The sequence below is a fragment of the Pangasianodon hypophthalmus genome, chromosome 14, assembly GCF_027358585.1.
Source record: "Pangasianodon hypophthalmus isolate fPanHyp1 chromosome 14, fPanHyp1.pri, whole genome shotgun sequence".
NCBI classification, from domain to species: domain Eukaryota; kingdom Metazoa; phylum Chordata; class Actinopteri; order Siluriformes; family Pangasiidae; genus Pangasianodon; species Pangasianodon hypophthalmus.
This window is the reverse complement of record NC_069723.1, coordinates 514,014-535,000: the sequence shown is the minus strand read 5'-3', so window position 1 is coordinate 535,000 and position 20,987 is coordinate 514,014. Positions and strand designations below refer to the sequence as shown.

The window sequence follows — 20,987 nt, the reverse complement described above, 5'->3', positions numbered from 1 at the left end:
TCACTCTCTACAATTCCACAACTCCTACCTTAGAGTCCTAGCGGCAGACCTGGTTATCTAGTGCAAAGCAGACGCCCTGTTTTTGACTTTATTCTTGCATTTATAACAAATCTGCAATTTTGAGATTGGAATAGGAGTGAGACAGTGTGAGGTCAGGGATATCCTGCATGTTTAAGACTGAGCTGTCACGTTGTGTACTCTGCTTTTAGGATGACCTCATAAACATGGCTTGGGCCTGACTCAGCAGCTGTGGGTGGTGTTCTTGGGCTTGAGCCCATATTTACAAGTCCTGTAAGAGGGAAAGTACCTGTCTTTCCTTAGCCACATATAACTCACACAGTATCAATACAGTCTTTTTTTTATTGGAAGTATTTTTTAATTGATTGATTTAAAATAAAATCTCAAAAGGATATGCTTTCCAAATAAGGCAAGTGTGGCACTGTTCTTAGTATTTGAACAGCGCTGCTTGTAAAACATTGCAAAATGTGCTCTCACTCTGTGTTTATTTGAAATGCGTGTGCCAGATATGTCAGCACTGTTTTAGGACACAGAGCTTTTACGTTTATTCCTCTATATCTATCAGCCACCTTGTCATGTCCAAGTTTTTCTAGTCTGAAAGGAAAGTTCATGTGTGTGTGTGTGCCTCTCACCTCTTCACCCAGGTCATTCTGAAGCACATTTTTGTGATGTGAAATAATTTTTGTACAAGTCTAGCTTTATGCACTAAATACCTTTCCTCTCCCCTCTACACAACCAATCTATGTACGCACACACAGACGCAAACCACTTCTTTAAACCTGTCGTCTTTAGGACAAAATGCTAACCCTAACCCTCATTAAAACCATAATATCAAGAGGTAAAGAACATGACGTGACAGAAGTGTATTCAGCTGAATGTGTGCATTCCTGAGTCACTTCAGAAGACTTTCTGAATTATTGGTTAACTCAGTGGTTAAAACGCGGTCCGGAGACCCCCAGGGGTCTGTGAATAATAGTCAGGGGGTATTTTTATTTTGTTACAGTGGTGAAAATCACAAGCCACCATTACTGAAGTCGTATTTAATGTGTTCATGTCTGTGGAAAGAATAGGAATAAAATATAATAATAGTCAGAATATTTGAAGAATCCATAAATAGTTTATAAAATAAATCAGAGGGGGCCGTGGAATTTTTTTGTTTCAGCTAAAGGGTCCCTGGCTGCAATGACTTAGTGACTAATACTTAGTGACTAATTTCTGGAACAGTCTTGTGTACTAGCAGTTGCTCCAACCTTTGACTTTATTTCTGGCTTTTTCTTTGTATAATTTTCTTTCACTTGTTCTAGTCATTTGGCAGAACTTGTATTATTTTAAGCTTCTTCAACAGATCTTTGCTTGGGTTGGATTCTGCCTCATTTGGAAGTTGTTTTGGATAAAACTCCTTGCCAATTAAATAGATGTAAATTCATCCATCTAAATAGAAAGCCCAGAAGTCATGGCACGACACAATGAGAGAGTTTTTCATGTGCTCATTTCCCCTAGTTGTAAAGTCACTGTTGTGTCTGGTTCAGAGTTCTACCAGCATAAAAGATTTGCGCACACAGCCTTTCGTCCGTGGGAAAATTTGGGCCCAGGCCTCACAGACAAGCGTGGTATGGGAGTCAAGGCAGGGTGCAGAATCTGCCAGCCAAGAGTGAGCTCCACTGCGATCAACACTCTCATCGTCATACTCTGTCTCTCTTTCTATCCGCCTCCGTATCACACACATACACAGGAAATAAAAAAGTCTCATTACAACATTTATATCCCAGTATTATGTTCTTATACATATTGGCGAAGTTCTGACAAAGATCTAAAATAAATGCTGATTTTTTTCACATGACATTTTAGTGACTTTCCCAAATACAATAATCAATATGTATATATTTTATATATATAAATACATATTTATATATAATTGTATATATAATGTAAATTTCTTTTTTAGATTTAATATCCCATGAATGTGTCATGACTGGTGGCTAAAATGTAATTTGATTCATTTTAAAAAATCAAATTATTCTTGTCTAGTTCACAATGATCAGTGTAATTCAGGGCTTGTAATCAGCGGCGTAGGCAGGAATTCATTTCAGAGAGGGAGATGAGGACATAAATAAAATCATGCACTCTTTTATTTTGGGTGGATGCAGGTATTAGTAAACGAACTTGATCTACCATCAAGCAGTCATGCCATATTAATAATGATAAGACATGATATAAAATACCTTTATGACAGTTCCACTGAAAGTGAATTAAACAAATGAATATGTGATTAAATAAAGGAAGGGACATTTGTTTGAAATCTGGGGCGATTAAATACGTAGGAACCATAAAGATAAAGATTCATAAAGAGTTTGTCAACCTTTTATGAAGATCATTATAGTACAATTACTGTGCAAAACAATATTATTTGTCACTTACATAATCGGCTGCACCGTATGTGTGTAATAATAACCACCCACCAGTAACTATTTGGATCTGCCATGTATGGAACAGAAACATTTCAGGAGGCTTTAAATACAGACGAGTCATTTCCTTTACTTTTCAACACTGCTGCACGCACCACCCTTTCTTGTACTTTTCTAATGGATGCAGGAAGTGAGTTGAGGGGAGACAGCTGAGGGGGGAAAAAACCACAGAAAAGAACAAGGAGGGCAGGAAAGAAAGAAAAAAACAAGACATTTTGTACTTTTACGAGATGTTCTGCAATTTTGAATTTTTCCCTTTCAACAGATATACAGTCTGATAGAGGAGAACTCAGGGTTGTGAAAGCTTTCAAGGGATATGGGAAAACATCTGCATCCGTAACTGCAACTGAGACATGTCAGTGAAACTGAAGACTAGCATAGGCAATGCTCATATTATTATATTTGTTCCAGTGGGGGTGACTGAATACGGAGACAGAGTTAAAAACTGTTCAAACATGAAAACATATTTTCTTGTTATGAAATCAGGAGTAAGGGGATTATGAGAAAGAAAGAGAGTAAAAGAGGGAGAGACAGATTGAGGTTCAGGAGGATATGAGTGGTGTGGGAATCTGGTGTGCGTCACTACTGGCCTCATGTTTTCACTGATGTGCATCTGTTATCTTGGGTCTATTCGGTCTGTCAACATTCTCTTGCTCTCTGATAACACTGCTCACTGCTCTTATAAAACTGGCTTGCTCCTTTTCATGGAAAAGTATGTACCTTACATACGACGTATGAAGCCAGCCAAAGCCTAAAGGCTAAATATGCCAAGAAGTTCTCTAGTGACTACATTTATACACATACTACTGCCCAGCTGAGGTGAATTTTAAATCTACTTGGACTGAAATTTGGATTGGGTGAAAAGAGAAGCAGAAAACTGATATGTTTGGAGGAACTGAGAACTAGCATAGACAACGTTCATATTCTTTACATTTGATTTTCTAATATTTCACAATACATTCCTCCACTCAGCTCAACAGCTTATTTCCTGTGTTTCTAAAAAAAAAAAAAGTTTTCTCTTTTCTCAAGGGCTGCCTATCCTCCCAGGAAAAGCTGCTGATGCCTGCCACTCTCGCACGTACCCTCTGTATTTGGCACCAGCACTCTGTTGACACTCGCTGCAGAAAGAAGTGCTGTAGTAAGTGAAAACTGCGTATGTGTGGAGCCATCACAACACACCATGCTTACATACAGAGATAGGCCTGGAATACTGAGAAAACGCACGCTACGCTCCCGGGGAAAAAATGGCAAAATAAGCTTTTAATGATCTTAACAACAAATCATTGGTGAGGAAATGAGCAAGTACTAAACAGAGAGATAAAGGAGCTCAGTATGGGAGCTTTTCCCTTTGATTTCTGTAAATGTTTAAGTCTTGTGGCTCTTGATGAGCTGCATCAGGTGCAGCAGAAAACCAAATAATCACTAATCTTTTAAGAAAAAAAAAATCCCAGAAGATATTTATGGAAAAGTTTGTACACCCAGACACGTGTTAGTTTGAATTTTACATCAAACATTTTAATCATTATCATGATTTTGTGTACAAGAAGACTATAGAAGTGAATTTCCCTGTTTCTAGCTTTTCCCCAAACAGCAAAAGGAAACCAGTGAATGGAGGCACAGGAGCTCTCAGGAGCATCTGCTTCATTCCTGCTCATTTCCTCACCAGTGATTTGTTCTTAAGATCATTAAAAGCTTCATATTTTAACATTTTGGGCTTGGCCCTTTTTTTTCCCCCAGGGGTGTACTGTACAAAGAATCAAGTCAGCTGTGTCTGTTGTCCCAAAGCCTTGGTGAGAGCAAACACTTCTGATTCAATGTTGATACTTTTCTCTGTGTGCACATATGTAAGAACTTATCATAGCCATGCTGCAAATGAATTTGTGACTACTTACAAAGGAACAGAGTAAACATGTGAGGAACAGCAACATGTGAGAGAAGCAAATCAAACTTCCCCTGGTGCAACCAGTACACCATGACTCAGACCAGAGGCAGACATGTGTAATCCATTAACTATTGTGTGAATACTTGAAGCCTCTGTCTTAAAGACAGAGTATTGCAGAGTTTGCAAAGTTTGCACAGTGTGTCCCAGTGCCTTTTTCTGTTACTTGGTCCTCTTTGTTCAGCTTCACTTTCTTGCTTTCATGTGGTCTCTTCGTAGAGCGGCCAAGATTGCAACCAATCTCAAGTGACATAGTTTTGTGTAAAAAAGCCTTAGGTCAGCAGATAGTTACATGTGGGCTTCTCTACACTGAGTCTTTCGCACATTGTCACGGCCCATCAGCTAACCACTGGCTAACTATGCGTTTAATCACACCCAGCTGCTGGCTTTTCCTTTCAGATTATAGGTCTGGTACATGTGACATTACGCTTGCAGAATGCTGCTTTTGCAGCTTCTCGATCTGATATAATATTGGTAGATTGTTTAAAAAATGGTTTATGTCAGGGGTCTAATTCTAATTCTATCTCCTGCAAAATTCATAAGAATTGTAATTGGCAAAATTTGTAAAATTTCATTAAACTATATTTCATCTTTATCTCAAGGAAATATTACAAATTTGGAAACATAAGAATATCTTGTGTTACAAACCAAGCAAGTTGTAGGTCTTACAATAAGGTAAAAATAGAGGAAAAAATAAAAGCCACCAGTGCCCTGGTGTTTACACTGTTCTATATCCTGTTGCTGGCAAAAACTGGTGTGGAATCGAGTGCAGGTTTTTTGTTTCTGCTTTTCTCACTGTTGTAGAAACTGACCTATTTCCTGTACATTTCAGGGTGTTTTACAAAGGTGTTGTTTCCTCTTTTATTAAAGCATACTTGACATTTATATTTTTTCCTCTATTTTGCTTTTCTTCAAACTGTCCACACAGTGAATTTGAACAATTTGTCAAAAAGCCTGATCAATGAGTATATCTGTTAACACTTTTAATAGAAATAATGTGCAACCTGGAACAAGAAAAACATATGATAAGAAACTATTAAGTCTTTGTTTAGTTCATTTCATGCCAGCTGCTAGAGTTGGGTATTAACTTTAAGCCTGCAGCTTCCATCTTTTACCTGTCTTTTACCTTTTTCATTTATCTTCAGTAACTGGTTTATCATGGTCAGAGTCATGGTGGAAGTGGACACTATCCCATGAACACTGGGTTCCTGAAGGGAATAAACCCTGATAGAGACTCCAGTCCATCACAGGGCACCACACGCATACATTTACTCTTATTTACAGTTTTTAAGATGGGAGGAAGCTGGGAGAACCTGGAGGAAACCCACACAGACACGAGAAGAACATGCAAAACTCCACATTGACAGTAACCTGAGCTCAGAATCAAACCAGGCACTGGGACTGTGACACGGAAACGCTACCTGCTGAACTTCCTGTCAAATATTTTTTCCTTTTTGAGGCAAATATGTAGCTAGACAGGGCAAGACATTTTCACAAGTGTGCCTTTAATGCTGTCTTGCAATCCTGCTCTTCTGGTTTGATCAGTTATTTGATCATTGTGTTGTTAAATAAACCTTTTTTTTTTTTAAAAGTTATTCTTGTAAAACATTTTTAATACACTTCAAGGTATTTTGTATGTTTAACAACATTAAAAAGATTTAAAGAAAGGATTTAAAGAAAGGTAATTTTCCACTTTCCAGGTTGCTGATAATATCGCATCACCTCAGATAGTATGTTTTGTGAATTATTTAATTAACTGTCCTTTCTGGCTGTAAACAAGGTTCACATTTACTCTGAGAACTGCTTTGATGAGACTGTCTCAGAATTTCTATTAGTTTTGCTCAACCATTGTAAATCAACAGCATTCCTCTCAGGTCTGGGTGTGTCTTCCATTGCGTAAGGAGAGATGTTAGGTGGTTAATCCACCTATTCATCATAGTGACAACTAACAGGTCCAGCCAGTTTCTGTAACCGGCTCTTGATTAAACATCCCACTTTGTCACTGGGATACGCGTTTCATGTCTAAAACTCATGTGACCCAGGCAAATTTAGTTGGCAGGTCCAAAATCACCTAGTTTCCATTTTGGCAATAACCTTTGTTAGATCTATGATTAATAATTGATAACAGCATATAAATATAAACAGGGCATTTTTTGTGGGCTGACTCTGCTTTGACCCATGTTTCCATAGACTCAGTACCCTTATTTACTGTGATGAAAAGTGCTTGACGTTTATGTTTCATTTACGCCTCATGTAGAAGCCACACAGACAAATACGCTAGTAAGATTCAAGAAAAGACCAAATCGCTTCATAACATTACATTTTTAAGGTGGCTCATGAAGTAGCGTGTCCGCTCGTAGTTTCTTACTGATTAGTATCGCACTCAAACCTTTAGACCTGATTGTGTTCTTTCTACTGAAGGTGTGTGTGAGATATACACATACGTCACATATATATTTAAGAACAGCTGATGAATCAGGGAATTTTCTTACCTGCTAAAAGAGGTACAAGATACAGTGAATATTCAGTTCAATTCTAGCTCATATTTTGAGCCTTTTCTAATGTTGTTAACAAAACTAGACTTGATATTTCCTTCCTTGTCAATGAGCATGGAACTGATGAATTGCTGATCTTTTGCTAAAAAAAGTATGTAAATTATAATATTTATGCAGCAGTGCCTGATTTACTTTTAAGCAATGTATTATTCACCAGTTGGCGACTTTCCAAGTTGAGTTCTATTATCATGTGTTTTTTATTTTTTTAATTGTTTTTTTCCCCTAGTAGACACTGATTTCAGACTACACAATGAACACAATCTTAACCTATTAACATTTAAAGTTGTTTTTGACCCTGTTTTTTTTTAATGTTTCATCCCATTTTGGATCTTTTTGCTAAAGTGTATTTAAGTAAAGTACCAAAATATTCAGAATGATGTTATAAACTGGAAATGTGTAAGAGTTTTTTATAGGTTGTAGGAGATTCACATTTTGAGCAACAGACATAGAGGCATGAGCAGCATATCACCATGAGACCACAGGCAATGTTTTGTTTGAAGCAGCAGGTGCCCAAGATTGCAGGAGAAGTAGTCAGAGTCAGAAGAGAGTGAAAAGAGGCAGTGTGACTCACTCTGACATACAGTATCTCTACACTGCCTAGGGTGATGAAGACCAGAGCCCTGTTTCCTCGAGCCAACAAGATTACTGCAACATGGTCCTGCAAGAGTGTTCATAGATTCTACATTCAGCATCTAGAAGCTAGTCCTTATGAAGTAAAGAGATTTTAGTCACTTGGTTCAGTACAATACATCTAACCCAATGCCATACAATACTCCTAGGGTTTAATATGAATGGTGTAATCTAAGGATATTAAATATACACCCCTTTGGCTGGAACTGGTCTGATCAAGGTTCTAATCCAGCTCACCAAATGAATATAGAATCAGTGATCTAAATTAAAACCAACCTGTGGACTGTAATTGAATTGGAAAGTCTGAAAAAAAGAGTTATTTACATAATGGGCAAAATAGTGCAATAAAATCAGGGCCATAAACTCAGCTACTGACAAAAGGTGTGTTTTGTAGCAAGGAACAAAATGGTCTAGATCCACGTCTCTTTCACAGTAACAGGGGTGAATATATATGCGATCACAATGTTTTTATTTGTAAATAATTTTGCAAACTACTCAAAATTTACATTGTCTATGATATGTATATGATATATCTGTTCGGACATTAAGAATGTAACCAGATAAACACCAACGGTTTAACACATTTAAGAGGAGTCGTTTGAAGATGTTATTGGCTAACGAGCTGGTTATTTTGGTCAGGCAGTTTGACAGTGTACTAAGTGTCTGTTACCTGAAATGAATCTAACACCCCTGCAGTAGTCTAAAAAGCTATAACAGCTAACACAGTGTCTTTTGTTAACATTTAATACAAACTGTTTGTGCAAATTAATGAAAGAATTCTGACAAATGTTTTTGCTTACTTCATGTTTAAATAAAGATCCAGATATTTTAATCTCAGGTAATTTTCATCTTATAAATCTCTCTCTGTATAAAGGAATATATATATTAATATGTTTGAAAAGGATTCATGAATATTTGGTGTCTCAGGTCAGCCTGCTTCTGAATTCTGATGTCTTCCCCCATTTTCATTGCCTGGAATGCAGCAGAGGTTTTATCTCCACATGTTCCTTGTTTGTGCAGGGAATTTCTTGGCCTGCTCATCATCTGGAATTCCTTTTCATTTGTCAGTGAAGAATAACTCACAGGCTGTCAGTGAGCAACTGCAAAAGGAATTCTGTTTATTCAAACACAAAGTACTTTAATGACCAGCTCCTAAGCCATTTGGTGAAAACCTGTCAAGCATAATTTACTTCTGCAATAAATGGGTAGTAATTGATAAATAAAATAGCAGTGCTTTGATCAAAATGCCTAAGAGCCAATTCTCATATGCTTGATATAATACACCTAATTTAGAGGATGTTATGTGTAGCCTACGTCAAATCAGATTAATTGCTTTTAGTTTGAGTTGCTTAAGAAGAAAGGTGCTATTTCCTAGAAAACAAATTCCATGGAAGTTGGAGTTCCATGACAGTGAATAATTACTTGGAATAATATATTTTCATTTTCCTGAGTCCTTCAACATAATCTCTGAAACAAAAGCTCACTAGCAAACTTGAGTCATTCGAACCTGACTCATCTTCCTATTTTGTTTGTCAAGTTTGTTTCAAACAAGGCATTCCATAAGAAATCTCTCTCATCTACACTCCTGGGCAAAAGAATGGGCCAAGCCCAAAATGACAAAATATAAAGCTTTCAATGGTCTTAACAACATCCATGCCACAAAGTCCCTGACATCACATTTCTCCTCATTCTGAAGTTTGATATTAACATTAACTGAGTGTGTGAATTTTTAATTATATATTTTTTTTTACACATGTAATAATGTGCTGTTTGGATTGCTGCAAAATGAAACATCATTTTGTGCAAAAACAATAAAGAATCTAATCAACAGTCTTATCGATATTTGTCTTTATGAACAATCTTTGTAATAGGTTGTACTTTCTAATACAGGAAAATAAGGATTAATGTTCTTTACAACCTACTTTTATGTGAGAATGAATGTAGGTAATAGTTTGTAATAATATGGTAAAAGGGTTACCACATTAGAAGGAAATGTAAGCACGAGTACTAAGTTTCCTAATTCAGTCTCTATAAACAGTGCTACGTATATAAAGCAGGTGTGATAATTCAGGTCAGGGGTGTCAGACTCTTCCGTCCTGGAGAGCTGCAGCACTACAGTGTGTAGGAACACATGATTCAACAAACTGGCTAATTACCAAAGCCTTCATGGGTTGAATTTGGTGTGTTAGTCATTTCTTTATTTTTCTTTTTCTAACTTGTGACTCAGGAGTGCAATTGCCAGTGCCCTTTGTGTTACTGATGAACGTGAGGTATGATGTGTAACCAGTTAGTAGTATTTCTTTAAATATCCACTTCATAGCTAATAACTGCTGTATTCCTATTCTATATCTGGTTGCACAACATTCCTCTTATCAGTTAACTCATGTGTTTGTCTGTTGTCACGCAAACCTTATTTTAAAGGAGCAAGCTGTGAAACAAGCACATTAAAGTCATTCTACTATATGACTTATATCTAGGAAAGCTAATTGAGTATGAGCAATGGTAGAAGAAACAAAGATAGCAAGATCTGAATAACAAAACGTCAGGAGAGTTTCTGTACAGTCATGCCTGTGTGCAAATAACAGCTCCACAGTCAAGACATAAAAGAAATAGTGCCTCAGTGACTTTTTGTTTCCATACAGATATCCAATTTTCCTGTAACTTTCTAAAACAGAATTTCAGCGTGTAATTGAGAAGAGGGTTTATCATCATGTCAAATGCCTTTACGTTTATAGTACATATTATCTTGGCATGTAGTTTCTTCCAGTAGGAAAATCAAGACTTGGTAGAAGTAAATTATATTCAATACATCACAATTAATCAGCCAGAAAAAGCAAAGCTTTATACATAGCAAAACCTTTATGTAATGTTTCTGTGGATAGAGGCTGCTGTGGCTCTGCAGCTCAAAGCCACGGTGACACACAATCACATGATGTGAACACGGAAGTACACACCACAGTGAGTCGGAGGCCTGTTTAAGCATCTCACTCACAAAAACAGCAAGCAATGTGACGTGCGGTTGGTATTTAGGGAAATGTTTTGAGGAAATGCTCAGTGCTGACATGTGACATTAATATATGTGTGACCATTGTAACTGTTAGGTTAGAACTGTTGGGCTTTTTTTTGGACCTTCAGTAAAAGTAAAAGCTGGTGTGGTTAGAACTGTTGCAATTAATTTGCTTTATTATGTTTGCTGGGGCTGTCTGTGTAGACATGTGAACTATGCTTGTTATTTTTGTCTTATCTAAGAAGTTATATTTTACTAAAAAAGAACCTGTGACACAAGAAGCACAAAGGTTAGAGTATTTTTCCATATGCAAAATGGAATTTGGAAATAGCTGAACTTGAGAAAGACCTTGCCTGAAGCTCAACCTTCTCCCTAATTAACTTCCTATAAATTCCCATTTCTCTCTTTCTCCACTAGTGACGAACTTTCCACATGATGTGGCTTTGTGTTGACCACATCGATGCAAACACTTCCGTTTGTACTAAACATTTCCTGCTTACCTCAAAAATCAACAGATCAGACAAAGAGCTTTCCAGCTGTCAGCGCTCACTTTCTGAGTTTGATATCCTGCACAGCACCATGTTTCAGTCTGCATTAAACAGCTACGGCTCTTCCCAGCCCTGCACACCTCGTCACGCAGCCATGTTTTTGAAGTGTGACAGCTTAGTTTCCTGCTTTCTCAACTCGACCACCACAGAAAATTTAAAGGACAAGAGAATCCCTCTGATTCTTCTACAAGCAAAAAGCCTTTAAATCAGAGTTGACATGGCCGCCCTGACACTCTCACTCAGAGAGGATGTCGACGCACATGCACGTGTCGACGCACATGCACGTGTCCACAGAAATGGCAATGGTGACTGTTCAATTCATTAAGTTTAACTGAAATGTCAACAAGATTTAAGAAGTAGGAAAAACTACCAGCTTTTCAGAAAACAAAGGATCACTTTCCACAGCAGAATTACATACAGTAGCTTCTCCAGAAAGGTCATGATGTGGTGAGGGCTCTAGCTCAATGAACAGCCCTAATGATATGCCACCTCCCATACTCATCTCTGCATTTTCTCTCTTCTGCCTACATCTCTCCACATGCCCATATGTCTTCTGCCCTTCATCCCAGCAATATGCTGCATGTTTTTATTCCAAAGCCCACGCCATCCAAATCACATTTCATACCACACTGTTCTTAATCTCAGCTCTCATTCACACATTTTCTTCTCAGCTCCTTCTTCTCCATGCTGTCTCTTTAAGCCCATAGCCCTTCTGTCTCTCAAAGCTTCTGTCCCTAAAGCTTTGCAGTCTTTCTTTCCGTCAATGCTCTCAGCCCTTCCTGTCTCTCCATGACTGCAGCTTTGTGTCTCTCAATGCTTGTATCCCTTCTGTGTCTTAAACTAGTTCTTCTGCAGCCTTTCCGGTCTCTCAAAACCTGCAGCCCCTTCTTGTCTCACAATGCTCATAGCACTTCCTGTCAGCCCCTCCCATCTTTCTCTCTCTCTCTCTCTCTCTCTCTCTCTCTCTCTCTCTCTCTATCTATCTCTCTTTCTCTGAAGCATCACAGACATCATCTCTCTCTCACACACTCTCTCTGAAGGCTCATGGATACTATCTCCCCCAAGGATCACTGACACTCTCTTTCTCTCTCTTCTGAGGATCACAGACAATCCCATGTAGTCTCCCTCATCGACAACAACGCTTCTCTCATCTCTAGGTCTTTGCAAGGACAATTCTGTTACAGAAGTACTATAAATGTTATTCTTCATCTCCCATCACTAAGTTCCACCTTTTCTTTAATGTCACTTCATCAGCCTCCTTTTGCTCCCCAGGTGGAAGTCATCCACCACACTGCCTCTCTCTGAGCTGCTGAAATCTCCTTATTCAAGTCAGGCAAGCCTACAAATCATGGGAACCGTACTTCGTCATCCTTGATGCCCTTTGAGGATGTGAACGGACAGGTAGAGCCTCTATAATACACTGATAATCGATCAAACTTGTCACTTAGGACGCCCAAATTTGTGAACATAATTCCATTCTTTCACTGCCTCAGTCTCAGATTTCACACTTCCACTCTACAGGTCTATCTATTAACTTCCTCAAAATGGTGCTTAATTGGATCTCTTCATTCCTCCTCCAAGGACATTCATACTTTGAGATTGTAACTTCACGGGCTGCTCGTCTCCTGTGCACACTAAAACTACATCCAGACCATGCTGGCTGGCATGACACGTTACATTTCCATACAGATTTTAGGTGTCAAAATGTTTCTAAGTAAGTAACAGATAAGTGCACACACCCATATTATACAAATAGCAGATTTGGATAACACCAATGCTTGATTAATCATCCAGAAAGAAATGAACATGACATTTACATTACAGCTAACGACTGTGTATGATTCAAGGGTACAGTATAATTTAAAAACACAGTATAATTTAAACACAGTATAATTTAAAAGGGTTTACATGAATTCAGTTCTAATTAGCCAAAGAAAAGCAGATGAAACTATTGGTATATATTGTGCTGAAGTAGCATGAAAAATGTGACATAGTCAGCTGACATGCTGTCTTTATGACTTGGTGAAATAAGATATAACTGACTCAATCAACACAGACATTTAAATAGTTTCAGGGAGGGGAACTGATTCACTGGTTAAGAGTGAGGTAATAACTGAACACTACCATAACAGTGCTGGTGTGTTTGTATTTGTGCATCTTTGGCTGCATTGCTAGTTGCTGTAAGGAGAAAGAACGACCGTGTTGAATATCAACTGGATTCAAATCTTACATCTTCAGAAGCACTTTGCTTGCACAGCTGATGAAGGACATCTGCCAAAAAACATGCAGTTTCAATGAAAACTTACAATGCCTCTGACAATTATTTTTAACAGGCCAACAGTCAGTAAGGCCTATTTAACACCAGACACAGTAAAAGCGTCGCGTGTCTGCGCTGGGTCCAGTAAGCTTCCGTATTAGGCAAAAAATGTGCCCTTTTACACCGGACACAAAGGTTATTGGCTAAAGGATATTTTTCACTTGTGCCATAACGTCCAAGATTAGAAATACTAGTTTCCTTCAAAGTCTGGTCACTAAATAAAAGTAAAAATAAAAATACACATGTTCCATCATTTGCCTAAATAATTAAGGTAAGCGCACTCATTTGATAAAGCAGTTATTGTTTCTCTGTAAGTTACTGTAAGTCCAGATTTGTCTTACAGTTGATGTGAGAGTACAGAATGTGTTGTGTGCTACAACTGCACAATCAGAGTGAAACAGGCCTTTTCAAGTCAGATTTCTCTTCCCAGTTACAAACATTACTCAGTTCATTTAAACCTATTTTTTACTAGTTCTAGAGTTTATAAAAACTTTTGAATGGCAGTGTAAATGTTACACACGCATGATTCATGTAAATTGAAGCTCAATATTTGAATAAATGACAAAGACCAATGCTTTAAAATGCATTTCTGTGAGTCTTTTAAGTCTTATCTGTTTTGCAAATTTTGGAAAGCACCGTTTACGAATAGCGCTTACGACCAACTGTTACAAAGCACTGATTCCTTCCATAAATGTTAAATAAAGGTCTTTTAACAAAAAAATGTCACCATGTCAGAGATTATACATTTTCTTTGTTAAACGACAATAATTTTTAAAAATACATGTATTAATAGGCTTATATTATGTGGAGGATCCGCCATACAAGTCCCTGTGAATGATCTATTACTATAGAACCGATAACGCATTAGAACGATCACGTTAATATAAACCAGAACTACTACAAATATAATATAATAATATATGCGCACAATATGACCAATCAGACTGCACTGTAGTGATAGTAGATAGTGGTACACATTTTAGAAGAATATGTAAATAATTTACAAAATGAGAAATACTGTACCTGTATCTGATGGTACCGTGTCCTATGGGGCCCTGCGGGGATGGGGTAGCGTTGGGGTGGCGTTGGGGTAGTGTTGGGGTAGCGTTGGGGTGGTGTTGGGGTAGCGTTGGGGTGGTGTTGGGGTAGCGTTGGGGTAGTGTTGGGGTAGCGTTGGGGTAGTGTTGGGGTGGTGTTGGGATGGCATTGGGGTAGTGTTGGGGTGGTGTTGGGGTGGTGTTGGGGTAGCGTTGGGGTAGCGTTGGGGTAGTGTTGGGGTAGTGTTGGGGTGGTGTTGGGGTAGTGTTGGGGTGGTGTTGGGGTAGCGTTGGGGTAGTGTTGGGGTGGTGTTGGGGTAGTGTTGGGGTAGTGTTGGGGTGGCATAGGGACGGTGTTGGGCAGAGTTTACTTCGTTACATTTACTCGAGTAAATTTTTCGGGTAACTTGTACTTTTAGAGTATATTTAAAGATGTGTACTTTTACTCTTACTCAAGTACATTTTTAGTGAAATTTTTTACTTTTAATTCGCTACATTTGGCTGCGTTCCTCCGTTACTGTCAAATGGTAATAAATATGAGATTTTTTAAATAATTAGTTTCTATGACTTGTTCGCAAGTCTCGCGAGACGTTGGAGAGGCTGTTACGCATCTCCCGCTCAGGTTTAGCGCGCGTGTAGGTGGAAGATGATGGCTGAAGCAGAGGGAGACGTGCGCGAGACCCGTGGCCTCAAGTTCAGTCTGTTTTCACTCCAAGATGCCAAAAAGAATAGTTTCATAATGCGATGCATGTTGTGTGCACCAAAACAAACTCCACCCTGAAGAAACACGTAGCGGTAAGTGTCAACATTCTGCCTGTCTCAACCCTATTAATGGTAATTTGGTAACTATGGGCACTACTGAAGTTCAACAGTAAAAAAATGTAAAAACTGATTGTTCAAGAAAGAACATATGACCAGATAAACATTCACATACTGAAGCGCAAACACACATAAACAAGCTCATACACAAACATAATAACAAACACACACTCTGCACTTTGAAGCAGAGGTGTGTGAAAGCTCAAGTAGTCTGAAATTCAGGGGTTTCGCTTCATATCAGATCAGAACTAACTAGTAACTAGCTGCTTGAGTAGTTTTTCATCAGATACTTTTTTACTCTTACTCAAGTAACTATTAAGATTGTTACTTTTACTTTTACTAGAGTAAGTATTTCCATAAGTACTTGTACTTTTACTGGAGTACAGATTTTGGATACTCTGCCCAGCTGTGGTGTTGGGGCACATAGACAGGGATCAGGGGTCATGTACGTACCATCGTGCTTAGCACCAGTGACTCCTTGTTTATATTCAGATTTTCAGTGAACATGCTTATACAAAATGCACTATCCTTTTGAAGAACCATATTCATTAGGATCCTTTAGAAGAAAGATACTTTAAAAATGTAGCTGCAGATGGATAAACAGACAATCCTTCACACAGTGCTACACTTACAGGTAAATGGGGTGAATTGGTGATACGGTTTTTATGGTACTTTCTGTTACCACTCATACATCAACTGTCGTATCATTCACGCAGAGCATGTACTTCTGAAACACTCAGATATCGAGCATCCAGCAACTGTGATTCATTAGCTTATGTGACTGTTGACTTTATATTTGAGTCATAAATTTTAAGAGCTGAGTCACTGGTTTATAGATCCATTCTGTCCAAAGGCATGTCATCATATGACATTACAGCCTACATTGCAACTGTTTCCTTTCCGAAATCTATGAACAGAGGACAAAGTGATATATAAATAACTTCCATGTCCAGTATTACACTATCATCTATCAAATTAATGTTATGGGTTGTGCTAAAAACAGTTGATTTTGTCTTAGCTGAAGGCTGAATGTAGAACCCAGTTGTGTCTTTGTTTAATATGTGTGTTTTTATTAATTGCCCACACTTTGCTGGTTATATCATTTTTATTGTTCCTTTGACGTCAGTGTCTGGTGTTTAAAGCAGTGCAACTTGGTGCATGACTTTTAACACATAGTCCGGAGGGAACGCTTTTGTTGACCTCATTTAAAATGTTCTTGCCCTTGCTTTAATAATAACTTTAGCCTGTTCTTCTCAAGGTTTCTGAAAGCTCTGTCACTTACATGATACCTCAGTGTTGTACAGTACCTCACATGTTAAATATGGAAAGCAATGGGCGATCAAGAAATTTGTTGCGACTATTTTTATATTGAGTGTGGCAGAAAATGACCACATATGTCAGAAAGAGGGACAGCTTTTCCATGGTTAAAAAAAACTTATGTATATGTGTGTTTTAATGTTGACCTATACGTCATGGCATCTCCAGTCGCAGTGGTGTAAAGATTGCATTTCATGGCGTACGCAGCTACAACCTGTAGCGTTTGTAGAGCACAGGAGCTGTGCAGAGGATGTCGCTGCAACTTCTCAATACCTTGAAATAACATGTGTAGGAGGTGCTCACTTCCCCTGGCCAAGTGTGCTAATGAACCATGACATCCTCAGACCAAATGCTCTAAGAATCAAAGTTATAAACGTATAATGCGTGTATGTGTGTGTGTGTGTGTGTATATATATATATATATATATATATACACACACCACCACAAAAAAAACAGAATGAGAGAATGTGAGAAGTTGACCTTATTATTATTTTTATTTTAAGTCTAAATCTAAAACAGTATCCAGATTCCTGTAAAGCTGTTTTTTTGTGACATTTGATGTGTATTGTTAAAAGAGCTATAGAAATGAAATTGATTTGAATTCAGTGTATTTCTCTTATACTGATAATGTTAAAATACCTGTGTGTAGATTTAACATTCAATCAGTGGCAAAAAAATACAAGACAATCCACAGTTTTTTAACAGCACACTATAAAGCCCTTATCGGAAAAGGAAATAGAGGAGGAACTTGCCAAAGGGCACTGTGGAGTAAGACGTGACTCATTTTATTTACTGTTCAATTATACAATCAGTGCATAAATTTAGGACCTTTAGATAACAAACTGTCCTTGCCCTAAAGAACGTGTATATATATATATATATATATATATATATATATATATATATATATATATATATATATATATATATATATATATGGCAGTATCTCATATAATATCATTCATCTCTATACTGTATAACTGTGTTTGTTCTATTACAAAAAAAAAAAATAAATAACAGCACTGAGATTTGAACTCAGTCCAATCTTCAGTCCAATGCCTTAACCACTGATTATATTTCATCAGACTTATTTAGCTGACTGTGTAAATGCCTGTATTAGGTCTCGGTTTTATGAAGCAGAAGAAAAAGAAAAGACAACTTGAACTGCTCCTGTAGGCCGTGTGTGATTTTATCCACTCTGATGTTCAAGAGCTGGAGAGAGGTAATGCAGAGGACCCAAAGCAGGAAAAAAGTCCCAGAAGCAGGACGCGTGTGAAGATAAGATCATCACAGACTTATGAGTGTGCACTACGATGGTCAACACTTTTTAATTCTGTTGTTAAATCTGAAATGTGTGGGCTGAACTCATTTAGGTCATGTATAAACAAAATGTCACCGTACTGCCGTACCCAATCATACGTTTTCCTGCTAGTTATCTTTCTGAATGACAAATGTTACTGCAAGTTCATGTTTATGCTGATATCACAGAACTTGTGGTGTCTGTGTAACAATAATATAATAGTCTAATTATTCAATTGTTGTCTTCACTGTGATCAAACTGATATTAGTCCTAATGTAAGGAGTATATTGGTTTACATCCACACATCATACATACACAGTTCTATCCTGGTAATGTGTGCCAGGTGTGTTTTCTGCTATTTCCTGTTGAATGAGAGAATGGTGTTAAAAACTTCAGGCAGCCGTGTAAAATGCTGCCTTGAACCAGGAAGATATAATCCGAAGCTAAAACTTACAAGACGGAAAAATTATATCATCTAAAATGTTATTATTTGTAGGAAATCTGAATCAGCCTTATCACAGAGATTTAAGAGTTACTGTATATGGTGGCTAATACACTTACTAAGAACATACTGAACGTACATGTGCACTATACAGAAATAAAACAAATCTATGAATCAAATCTTGACAACAAATCTTGAAACAGTCGCACTAGATAGAGAATCACAAGCCTAGCTCATGGCTGTAGACATATTCAGATCATCTGATTTCTAAATGTCAGTATCGATATTTTAGCAAAGATCATCGTTAGGGAGAAAAAATAACATCAAAGAATCCAGATGTCGACATACACATGCAGAAGTCTGATGGTTCTGTAAAATTGTTTCAGTGCTCACTTTGCTGTAAATGGCCAGACAGGAAGGAAATATGCTATATAGGCCTTCATGGAAGAAATGATGTGGCCTAATGATGATCTTAGTCATTTTGTTCATGCTATTTTCCCCGTCACACTAAACATAGCCAAACAGGTGTATATTGACACTAAGAGCATAAAATCGAAAACTTCTCAACTGGCCCTGTTTGTTTTAACCAGGATTATATTAGTGATTAAAATTTAACTGTGCATAATCAAGTACGAGTTACTGAATATAAAATATTAAATAGTATGTTTTATCTTAAATATGTGCCCTGTTTATATGTGATCTATTATTATTTTAGAATGAACGTTAGTACGAACGAGCTCTTGAGTCGAACTCTTAAGGGAAATTATTCTTTAACCATTAAAACAGATAACACAGGCCCCATTACTTCTGTCTAAATAAAGTCAAAATTTCCTTTTTTTTGTTGACCTTTATGTAATCAATATTGTAATCTACAGTACATCTCTGACCTAGATTGTATCTTCCAGCCGCCTTGAGCAGGGGCTCTTTGTTCCATATGGGGGCTTGTTTCAGTTCTGAAAATTACCATCAGAGCACATGGTTTCCATTCGCACACAGGACTGTAGTGAACTCACAACCCAAAGCTCATGGAAAATTAAAAGTAAATGTTAAATTAGGGAAAAATAGCTTAAACAATATAACATTAAACACATGATGAGTAAAGTGTAAAATGAGTGCTTTTCTGTCAGAACAATATTACCGTACATTTCATTATTACTCACACATAGCAAATTGATTAGTGTGTGAGTCATTCTCAGTGTTAGAGTACGCTTGTCATAGCAAGACATGTCATATTGAAAGTACAGTCATATTGTTACTAGTGTTCTGTGAATATTGATCTTAACGGCCGTCAGTTACAATGAATTCATGTAGCAAAACAGAATCATTAAGCTCTTAATTTGTCTGGCTAAAGAAAATATTTACATACAGCCTTACACATTACTGATATTGTAGCATTATATTTTATATGTGGTAAAAATTTATTTGTAGGTAGTCTTCACAAAGCATTCCTATCTCTTACATCACTCTTACATCACATATCAAATAACATTTCTACAATAACTCACAAGTATACATGTGAACAGCTCAAGTGTGTGTGTATATATATATATATATATATATATATATATATATATATATATATATATATATATATATATATGCAAGATTAAAAGAGATATGTTTTATAAATTTAATATATGTACTTCATAATACACTTAAGCACTGAATAACATATTTAAAGACTAAACATTGAGCATTTATGACTAGTGAGGACACTATTACCATTTTAGACCTTTAAAAGAACTCAGAGCCCCGGCACTCGTGCTTCGTAAATAAAGTGCTTTGCATTAGCTTGGAATTAAGCTTCATAACAGTGTTACGAATGTCCATGACTTTAGAAGGGGACTATCAAATTCCTTCATGAAGCTGATGAACATGCAGGTGAACACTTCTCTGAGCCTGTTTATGAGTAAGTGTATAAGATTTATTTATAAAGCACATTTAAAAAGCAATTGCATTACAGCTAAATGGTACAAGAAATATAAAGATTACAAATAAAACAGGCAACTAAACAAATAGGAGCTCAAAACAAAAATGGACAGAAAAGTGTCACCTATCGAGTCTTGAGCTGGAATCAGGATTTTCAGATTTTCAAATTATTTTCAAACAGATTTTTTAAGGAAGACCTCAAGGATTGAAGATAATTATAACTTGACAATATGAAGAGGAACCAGACCAGGAAGAGCTTTAAAAACAAATAACTCTAAAATAAACTCTAAAATAGCTTAGATTTCTACTTTATATGTTTGTATTTCTACTTCATGAAACAAGCTACTGCAAATAAGCTGCGTATAAATGATAGAAATGAACTGCTTTAAAAAATATCTTACTAAATACTTGAGTGTGTAATCAAGGCCACTTACTTTTCATACCATCTCGTGAATCCTGACGTGAGCTCTACACTTAAGCACTGAATGTACATTATTCTCATGCATTTCTATAAAAATGTTTTGCGGTGCTTTTTCATGTTTGATGCGCTTATGAAGACCGCTTTGAAATGAAACTTCACACTTATTTTTTAATGCTCTTAAAGATGAATTCTGTGCTATTTCATGTGAAGATTGGCATGCAGTCATATACACTCACTGTCCA

At 37.2% G+C, this 20,987-nt stretch overlaps 3 long non-coding RNA genes across 3 annotated transcripts in view; all 3 read left to right on the top strand.

Annotated features, from left to right (window-relative positions):
* Window positions 1-14,146, top strand: part of LOC128320165 (uncharacterized) — a 16,526-nt gene extending 2,380 nt beyond the window's left edge. Inside the window, exons 2-3 of the long non-coding RNA XR_008303627.1 lie at window positions 12,435-12,563; window positions 12,684-14,146. This is a non-coding gene — a long non-coding RNA (uncharacterized LOC128320165). The remainder of the gene's footprint in view (window positions 1-12,434; window positions 12,564-12,683) is intronic.
* On the top strand, window positions 1,111-7,590 carry LOC128320163 (uncharacterized). Its single transcript, XR_008303624.1, has 3 exons — window positions 1,111-3,302; window positions 3,513-3,621; window positions 5,568-7,590. It is a non-coding gene; the product is annotated as an uncharacterized LOC128320163 (long non-coding RNA).
* A 778-nt stretch (window positions 14,147-14,924) lies between the features above and the next one.
* LOC128320136 (uncharacterized) lies at window positions 14,925-18,183 on the top strand. The gene is made up of 2 exons (XR_008303592.1): window positions 14,925-15,311; window positions 17,774-18,183. It is a non-coding gene; the product is annotated as an uncharacterized LOC128320136 (long non-coding RNA).
* Window positions 18,184-20,987: the final 2,804 nt, after the last annotated feature.